The 10,147-nt window shown below is 38.3% G+C and overlaps 1 long non-coding RNA gene across 1 annotated transcript; it reads left to right on the plus strand.

Moving 5' to 3' along the window:
• Positions 1-1,701: 1,701 nt before the first annotated feature.
• On the plus strand, positions 1,702-9,803 carry LOC109201521 (uncharacterized). The gene is made up of 3 exons (XR_002061584.2): positions 1,702-1,871; positions 8,260-8,549; positions 8,788-9,803. It is a non-coding gene; the product is annotated as an uncharacterized LOC109201521 (long non-coding RNA).
• Positions 9,804-10,147: the final 344 nt, after the last annotated feature.

Below are 10,147 nucleotides of genomic sequence, written 5' to 3' on the forward strand. Positions count from 1 at the left end.
TTGTTAAGTCACAGGATGCCAAGAGAGGGTCAGAGCTAAGAACAGTGATCCTAATGTCCATGATGTCTGGGATGGACAGGGGAGCAGCTGAATGGGCCAAGGAGGGACCCAACATAATGTATGGTGACCTCTTGTGGTCAAGAGGTCAAGAGAGGGAAGTGTAGAATTATAGGAATTATTTTAGGGTTACTGTTCATAACCATCATCTTTATCATTGCATTAATTATCATTTCATCCAAGCATTTATTGAAGTGCTGGCATTAGGTTATAATTTGTATTACAGGGGTTATCATAATCAAATATTAACAGGTTTATTACAGGTTCAGTTATAATCAGTTGAATCTATAATTTAAAGGTTTCTGAATGTTTTATATTCTTACATATAGTCTTCAGTGGGGGAGAAGCTGATTGCAGGCTGACAGGAAACGGTGTGCTTTTGCAGAAGCGAAACCGAAAGCAGAGCAAGTGCAAGCCAAAGAGCCAAAGAGTTAGTATGCATTTATCTTTGATTTAAGCTTTTAGTAGAGGCTTTTGATCAAAACATTAATTCAGTAGAGTACACATATATAGTCTTGGTTCGGACATACACGTAACCACACGCACACTTAGTTAGAGGAATTACTGATAGGGGAAAGGTCAAGTTGCTTAAGTTGAGGTCAACTAAGGTTCAGAAAGCAGATGCAAACTCTGCACGTACAGACAGACAAATAGTGAGAGGTCATGACACGTACGCAGTACACAGCATGCACGCGCCCCCGCACGTGCACACACACACACAGATAAACTCTTACCTACTAAATGAGTCTATGACTGCAAAGTAGTGCATGAGTGACATTTTGTACAGGAAGTATACCTGATCTACGGGAAGATAAGGAAGCGTACGCGGGGCGACACCGGGATGGAGATGAGACGTGATGTTCTTTAAAATATGTTAAAGTTAGCAGGAACATTTTGTGGTTTAAGTGACGTAAGCTGTACTTTGTCTGTTTTGCAAAAGAGGGGGCTTTGTTGTCCTACTCCTATAAAACCTTGTCTAATGATTGTAAGTTCAGTTCGACGCTGAAATCTGCACAGCGGTCGGACTCACACATGTGTTTATTAAAATACTGTCTAATTGCACACCGGACCGGATCTGTGGTTATTTATGGATTCTTCTCTCAACATTGAACCCTAACACTAACCCTAACCCAAGATGACAACTTTGGAATTCTACTAGAAACAGTCGATCATATTTGTCAAAGCTGAATCCAGGGCAAACTACGCTAAATTAGCGTTTTTAGCTAGCAGCTACAATAAGCATAAAAGTTACCTTACAGCTATCATTTGTTAACATGACGCTTGTTCTTATACATGTAATACCAACCTGAGAGTTTATCCGCTGGTCATTCGACATGACGAATGACTTCTGAAGTCTTAATTCAGCTCAAGACGCTATAGATTCCCGTCAGTAACGCTATCAGTCCGTAGTTCTATTAATCTGCGCTTGAACAGGAACTGGATGTAAGTTCCAAAAAACTGAATTTTGGAACTGAAATTGAATTGTAGAACTGAAACTGAATGGTGAGAAGTGAAACTGAAATTATTCGAGAGCTGAATTTTTAAAGGATAAAATGCAGTTTCAAAGCAAATCAATTCATTTTCAAACCATAAATTCAATTTCAAATTAGACTAATTCAAATTCAGTTTTCAAAAGCTTTTATTCAAGTTACAATTCAGATTCGATCCGAGCAATTTAAATTTAACTTATTCAAATTCAGTTTCTCATGGCACAGATTTCTGCCCATAGTGGTCCTCCACACACTCCAGAGACATATGACGCGGCTGTTGCTGATCTCCAGTCTGAATCTATCCAAGACGTAAGAGGAATAAAGGTAAACTCCATCTTCAATCCCCTTCAGTCTTTTCACGTATCCCAGCCTGGTCTCCCACCTTGTCTTGGTCATGACCTCTTTGAAGGAGTTGTGTCATATGATCTAGCACTGTACCTGAAGAACATTATAATGGTTCACATACTCGCTTTGAAACAGACGCATTAAACAGTTTAAATATAAAGGATCCGAAGCACTTACAAAGCCATGTACTGTCAAACCTGACGGATCCAAATTATCAGGGCAAGCCGTTCAAAACTGGAACCTTTTGAGATTGCTGCCAGTTTTGATTGGTGACAAAGTACAAAAACATGAGGATGAAGTATGGCAGTTAGCTCTCCAGTTGAAAGACATTGTGGATCTTGTTTGTGCTCAGAGCATTTCCTTGTCCAAGATAGCATTTGCTGACATTTTGATCCAAGAATATTTGGAAATGAGAAAGATGTTGTTTCCTGGAATTTAACTAAAACCCAAGCACCACTATTTGCGCCATTATTCAGCACTGTTATTGAAATTTAGTCCATTGATGAGGTTATGGACGCTTAGGTTTGAATGTAAACAAAAATATTTGTCAAACTTTGTCAACACGTCATCAGATGTATCAGGCTTATCTTTTAGCAGGGCAAGAATGCCATGAACTGCTGCAAGTGAAGGAGAGCTGTGTGTTTTATCCCAACCTCTACAGTGACACTATTCAGCATGCTGTCAGGGAGTTAGCTTTTTCAGAAAGCAATACCACAGTTACCACAGACATTCAGTACAAAGACACTGCATATAAAAACTATGACTTAACACTTAAGTAACAAATTTGTATGATGGCATTTCAAATGTGCAGCTGAGGTGTTTTTTGTGAGGTGTGTTTTTCTTGTGTACAGAAATGACGAGTGTATGGAGTTTGGTGAACTTCTACTCATCTTGATTCAAAATGACACATCTTTGTATGTTCTAATGGATATCCACAAAGGCATCTTCCTCTCAGAATACCATCTGTATTCTGTGACAAAGGACAGTCTTGGATTATGTAGAATTATAGGAATTATTTTAGGGTTACTGTTCATAACCATCATCTTTATCATTGCATTAATTATCATTTCTCAGAACACTTCAGCCATCTTCCTCTCCGGTATTCTGCTCCAGCCCTGAAAACCTGTGTTTAAGGGATAAGATCAATTTAATTATTATGTCAAATCTCCTCCAAATCGTTGCTCCATCGAACTCTGGATCCTTGGAATTTCCTGAAAACAAAACCTGTAGTTTACATTTCATACTCAACTCTCCCTTTATAATCCCGTCTATGTCATAACAAAAAATAAACTTAAACAGAACAGTTATTAATCCTGAGTTACCTCAGTTAATGGTAACTTGAATCTCATCAAACAATGTTTCCCTTTTAGCATTTAGCATTCTCCCAACAATATAATGTAATCCCATAATCTAACCCCCGTAAATAATTACCTCACAGCACACATCAATATCCCAAAATCAGCATCCCCAGATTTAAGTCTCCCACTTGTCCTGCTTATGGCAAAAGCAAAACAAAGCATCCCCTTTCTTTTCCTCACATGGTAAATCTGTCCACATTTATTCATTCCCACCTTAGTCCAGTCACTCACATTCACTCACATGCATTTACACATGATATTTTTGCTGATCTGCAGCCTCCCGCGCACGTCATCAGATGCTCCACATCAGCAAAATGAGCTCATTCGTATGTTGTATTTCGTTTTCCTTTTTAGGAAAATAGTTCTCTATACTTTTGACTGGATTGAATCGATACAACCCATTTTTAGACAGAGACTTGCCGCCAATCAGTCTCTGATTGTAATCAATTATAATTCTGTAAAGCCCACCTGATTTTCGTACTTGGTAATTTTGTCAGCGCCGTCAGTTCACTCTCTTCCAGGCCTGCTTAGAACAAAAATGAAAAAGAGAGCTGATTATCAGCTCATCAAAGTACCAAACAAAATCACCTGACAGGTTTTTTCCTGAGTGCACTTACTACTACAAAAATTTTTTCTCTGGGCCCCTCTCAGACCTATCCAGGTCCAATCAAACTCCCTCTCTTGAAATAAAACAACAGCCTCAAAAATCTGAAACAATCTTAAATTTCACCCGTTCAACACACCGAAAACCTCGTCAAAAGATCAAAGACCGTTTGCACAATGTCACCCTTCCTCACTTTACCATGTGTTTTCATTCCGCACAAAATAAAAACCAATTTCAACAACGTATCCTCCTTAAATTATAAATTTCCTGTCCAAATCTGCCCCTCTGAACAGACCCGACCACCGTAATCAAATATCCTGATACTTTACCATTATATATTTCGCCAAATACTCTTCATCAGCCCCGATCTCTCTTGAACTGAAAGCCTCCGACACACACGCACACAGGAAGTGTCTTTGTCACTCACTCACTCCAGCTAATTTGCATAAACCCACAGCTCAACAGCCAACTTAACAAGAAAAATACATGTTTACACCTTATCACATTATTGAATCATTTTCATTTTCTTTCTATACTCATCACTTACTTTGATAAATCAGTGCAAGAGCACTCCTGAGTCACTCTTATAGACACTTTTCTTTTGTTTTTCCATCTATTTTATGAACCATTCACACCATTCTCTCACTCATACAAGCAGCCAGCAGATCTTCATTGCATATGCTTATGTTCTTAGCCAGGTTTTTAATCAATATCTGTTCATTAAGCTTCAGGAGCTTGTCTTTATAAGGTTAATGCATTTTCTGTTTGTATGTGTGATTCTCATAAATGTTTCTTTATGATCTTTGTGATCTTGTAAATGTTTCTTTTGCAGTGTTTCAAACTCCTTTTGACAGGGTGTGTTTTCTCTCTTTGGCTCATCACTGGTCATTATTAATGACATTTCCCCTCCGCCTGTGCCCAGTGGCCTTACCTGTTAAATCCCGTCTCCTCCAGTGACTCCAAGGTCACTCCGGGACTTAGGTTCAAGCAATCGTGACTGCGCCTTGCCTTAGGTTGTCCCAGGGTTTCGAGGTGGGATCTTACCCGTCATGAGCTGTCCAGCCTTCCATGCCCGCCTACTACAGGAGCCAACTGGGCAAGGGTGTTATCAGGCCTAGGGGACACACTGGTTCTGGAAATTAAAGGAGTGTAAACTGCTTTCTTTATTAAACTTTCCAACCATAATTTCACATGTAACAGTTTGTGTACATGCATTTTCAATTCATTAATGTAATTGTTAGTTCATGTATTTATTTCTCTCGGTCTGTCTCTTTTCTAAAACCCTGTAATTAATATAATTTTATTACTTTATTACTTTTTCTTAAAACATACATTCGCTTCATCTTCTTAGAATTTTAACTCTGTCTATTTCTCTGGGTGCTCCCCTGACATCATCAGTCACACACACACACCTTCCTCTCACACACACTTTTAAATAGAGCTCTTTCAAACATCAGAACAACTAACACTTCTCCACGCACAGGACCATTCTTTAGGTCAGTTTTATAGCATCAGTCACCCAATAATCTCTTAACTGGGCTTCCCAAGTGTATATACTCATGTGTTTTCAATCAGGAAAAATAAACTCAACCTGTCATAACATCTCTCCTGGATCTCTTGAATTAAAAGCACTTTCAAACTTTAAAACATCCTACTTTTCATCACAAAAGAAATATATTTCACACTCCTTTATTTCATACACACTTTTAAAGGTTCTAACCTCTTTAGTCATTCAGTAATCGTCTCACACACTGTCTTTTCTCTCTCAAACTTCCCCTTTTCACTTACTCAGTCAAATCACCCAGTCACTCAAATCAAATACTGACAGCATTCACACAGTTAAAATCACACAAAATACGCTTTCATACGAGTATCTTGGACATGCCTTCCATGATCAGAAAGAGCAAGTCAAAAGAAAAAAGAAAAAGAAAACTGAAACCTCTCATCGTCTCACAGCTTCTCCCCACACACACATAACTGAAAAATAAACCACACCAACATTTATTACTCAAGATATATACATCTATCAAAATTCAGTCACTTACTATACATCCACACTAGTATATTCGAACTGTATTTATACAATTCTAATGAGCAAAACCAGCATCTTACTTACAGGCATTTAGCAATATCAGATAAAGCTCAATAGTCTCGAAACTGAAAGCACCCTCTCTGCGCGTCACCGCTCCTCATTTGCATTTACACACACCATCAGTGCACATCCGGCTGTGCATTACTGACACAGAGACTGATCTTACTCATAGATCTCATATTTTATATTACAGACGTCTTATTAATTACAACTGCACAGGTTTCAGGCCTCTTAACACCTATATAATTTTGATAAATTTACGTAACGGCTCCAACTGATAAGTCCTAGACTTTTTTGCTCAATTCACCGGACCAGCTCCAACCGTTCCGTCCACATTTCTAGTCCTAAATTAATTTACAGGTAGCCAAAAAAGCGCAAAATAGAGGCTCCAACCTCTAGCAATTTTGGAGGTTCCCCAGTTCTCCCCGGTTTGTCGTACCGTACTATCCCATTAGTCTCCGCTAGGTCAAGGATAAACGTCTTTATCCAGGAGGGAGCGTTACCTCCGAGAAAATGCGCTTCTTAACAGACGCCGCTGTCGTCCTAGAAAAATTTAGAATAATTTGAACCAACAATCTACACTCCCACACAGGAGTAAGAATCAGGCAGACCTATCCTTGTGGACATAGGGGCTCCAACCCACAAAATGACCATCACAAAATAGAGTCCATGACCCATAGGGCTCCAACCCTCAAAACAACCAAATTCCCTAGCACACTAAATTAGCAGCTCCCACTGCTTTAATTCTCTCAACGGCTCCAACCGTTCTTAATTCTCTCAGCGGCTCCAACCGCTTTTAACTTTCTCAGTACTGTACTTTATTATTTTCATTATCACCAACATCAAAACAGACTTTCACCAGTAATTTTCAGTGAGTAGACTTTAATTTGACATGTCCAATCTAGCACATTTTGGAAAATTCAACAGGTATGTGCCTTACCTTTGTTTAAGCCGGCTTATCTCTCACTTCAGACCACTGACTCGTATCTGCCCATCTAATCACCACAGACCCTGGATCTCTCCATCTACACCAAAATTCCCTCTCTTCACCGGAACGAGCCCCCAAATGTTAGGGTTCAATGTTGAGAGAAGAATCCATAAATAACCACAGATCCGGTCCGGTGTGCAATTAGACAGTATTTTAATAAACACATGTGTGAGTCCGACCGCTGTGCAGATTTCAGCGTCGAACTGAACTTACAATCATTAGACAAGGTTTTATAGGAGTAGGACAACAAAGCCCCCTCTTTTGCAAAACAGACAAAGTACAGCTTACGTCACTTAAACCACAAAATGTTCCTGCTAACTTTAACATATTTTAAAGAACATCACGTCTCATCTCCATCCCGGTGTCGCCCCGCGTACGCTTCCTTATCTTCCCGTAGATCAGGTATACTTCCTGTACAAAATGTCACTCATGCACTACTTTGCAGTCATAGACTCATTTAGTAGGTAAGAGTTTATCTGTGTGTGTGTGTGCACGTGCGGGGGCGCGTGCATGCTGTGTACTGCGTACGTGTCATGACCTCTCACTATTTGTCTGTCTGTACGTGCAGAGTTTGCATCTGCTTTCTGAACCTTAGTTGACCTCAACTTAAGCAACTTGACCTTTCCCCTATCAGTAATTCCTCTAACTAAGTGTGCGTGTGGTTACGTGTATGTCCGAACCAAGACTATATATGTGTACTCTACTGAATTAATGTTTTGATCAAAAGCCTCTACTAAAAGCTTAAATCAAAGATAAATGCATACTAACTCTTTGGCTCTTTGGCTTGCACTTGCTCTGCTTTCGGTTTCGCTTCTGCAAAAGCACACCGTTTCCTGTCAGCCTGCAATCAGCTTCTCCCCCACTGAAGACTATATGTAAGAATATAAAACATTCAGAAACCTTTAAATTATAGATTCAACTGATTATAACTGAACCTGTAATAAACCTGTTAATATTTGATTATGATAACCCCTGTAATACAAATTATAACCTAATGCCAGCACTTCAATAAATGCTTGGATGAAATGATAATTAATGCAATGATAAAGATGATGGTTATGAACAGTAACCCTAAAATAATTCCTATAATTCTACAATTACAGTGTATCAACATTAATGACCTGCCTGATTTCTATTCTTTGGTATTATACATTCTTAAAGGATACCGAGTCATTCCACTAAAGCATAGTATTGTGGCAAAATAATGTCCAACTAATAGCTCACTTCTCACTGTAAATTGTTTAACATTAATATAAGTGTTACCTGATCCATACCCTGCTCCATTAAGTGGATGAACTGTATGTGATTTTCTATTTTGTTTGGAGGTTGCATTTCTTCTTCAGTGCAAGTATGAGTGACTCAGAGCGAACCTTCCTAGATGTCGCCATCACGGAAGTCCTACCAGAACTTCAAGCTGTGAACAAAAACATACTGGAAGAGCACTTGCAGTCCATTGGAGTTGAGACAAGTGATGATCTATGCTTCATAATGTAGCTTCTGCTCAGCGCTTTTGAAGAGAAGGAGGAGTCCATGCTTTTCTGTGTTGAAGATGCATGTCTGGCAGATGAGGTACAACTGGAGCAAGTGCCTCTGACACCCACTATTATTGTGTGTGGTAAGTCTGTTTCATAGCTCTTTCTCTCTCTTCAAAGCACACTTTTTATACTTTTGACCATGCATTGTTCGCTTCCCCACAGCATTTTGGTTATACTTTATCTTGAACATGGTGAAACCAATTGTTGTTGCAGTTTGGCCATGACTGTGTGTATATATAATTTTTACTTACTTTGTACTTGTATTTTAACTGATCTATTATAAAAATGCTTAAACTTTTATATGATTTTATTCTACAGGTGTTTCTTCTCCATAAACCCAGAAAAGGAACCAAAGTACAGAACAAAAACTCAAAGCGTTGTCTCAGTGTGAACCCTCGAGTCCTCACCCCGATTCAGGATCTCGCTGACCACGAGTGGCGCTAAGCCTAAATCTTGACTCTCTGTGGACTGTTGGTGTTACTTTGTTCCACAATGTGTACAGAAACCTTTAACTGGTCGAATGCATGAAGCCAATTCACCACGTAGTTTTCCTGATGTGTTTTCTGACCAAGGCCATGGTTGTGGTGACAGCAGGGTGCGTGTTGCATTGCATGGTGATTATGATAATTTTTGGCACAACATGTGATTTTTGTTTTAAAGTCTTAACAGGTTTAACTTTTTCTGGTAGAAGGTCTAACAAATGCTTGTTTCATGAAAGATGGTTCTTGCTTTGCAGGAATGCTCCACAGCTTTTATAGCTTATATTTTGATTGAATTGTGTAGTTGCTGTGTGCCTTGCATATTGTGTTAGTTGGAAAAAAAATGTATCCAATTGCTGTCATTTGGCTAATCTGGCTGTAAAAATAAATTTCCCAAAAGTGATATTTTCCTCTCTTGTGTTTTCTCAAGATGTATTTTTGCATGTTTGGGTGTCGGCATAGCAGTATTAAATTTCCTGGTTTATGATTAAAATTTTACATTAAAACATTATAATAAAGCATCGTAATAGATTTTATGTATGATATACAGAGCAGCTCGATTTAATATGCACAGTTACACTGTTGTTCTACAATTTTAAATTAGTTTTTGTTTGACATTTCCCTGTTAATTTTACAATTTATGGATCCACAATAAGCATTTATTACTTGTAAATGATACATGAAATAGTCTATTTATATATAACATCAATGTGTGAAATTAACTCCTTTTTTCTGTAGATTTAACAGTTTTAATGTGAATTTCATTCAGTGTAAATCAATTTATATAATGCATCTGTAAAGTGATATACTGTGCTGCTGTTTTTTTTTTTTTACAGGAAGTCCCTGGTGACCCCAGCTGTCAGTGTTTTCCTGTAAAAACAGCACTTTTTTTTCTTTTTACAGTGTAGTCATTTCTCACCTCATTTTTCTCAATACTAAACTTTGTATTTGGATTCTTGGGATTTGAAGCTTAAACAGCAACAAAACAATCTTTTTAGTTTGTTCACAGCTTCTTCTTGGTTTGCAACTAATGTTAAAGGGAACCGGTTTTTAAGACATGTTTGCGCTAAAATATGTACTGTGCTTTCAATAACACATATACGCCAAATGTTTTCCTTTTAAGCACATTTGATATAAAACTGATTTACCAGTAGGCCGCCTGTTATTTACTTATTCACTTATTTAGTGTTATTTACTTC

This window comes from Oreochromis niloticus, linkage group LG3 (assembly GCF_001858045.2).
Source record: "Oreochromis niloticus isolate F11D_XX linkage group LG3, O_niloticus_UMD_NMBU, whole genome shotgun sequence".
In the NCBI taxonomy this organism is placed as follows: domain Eukaryota; kingdom Metazoa; phylum Chordata; class Actinopteri; order Cichliformes; family Cichlidae; genus Oreochromis; species Oreochromis niloticus.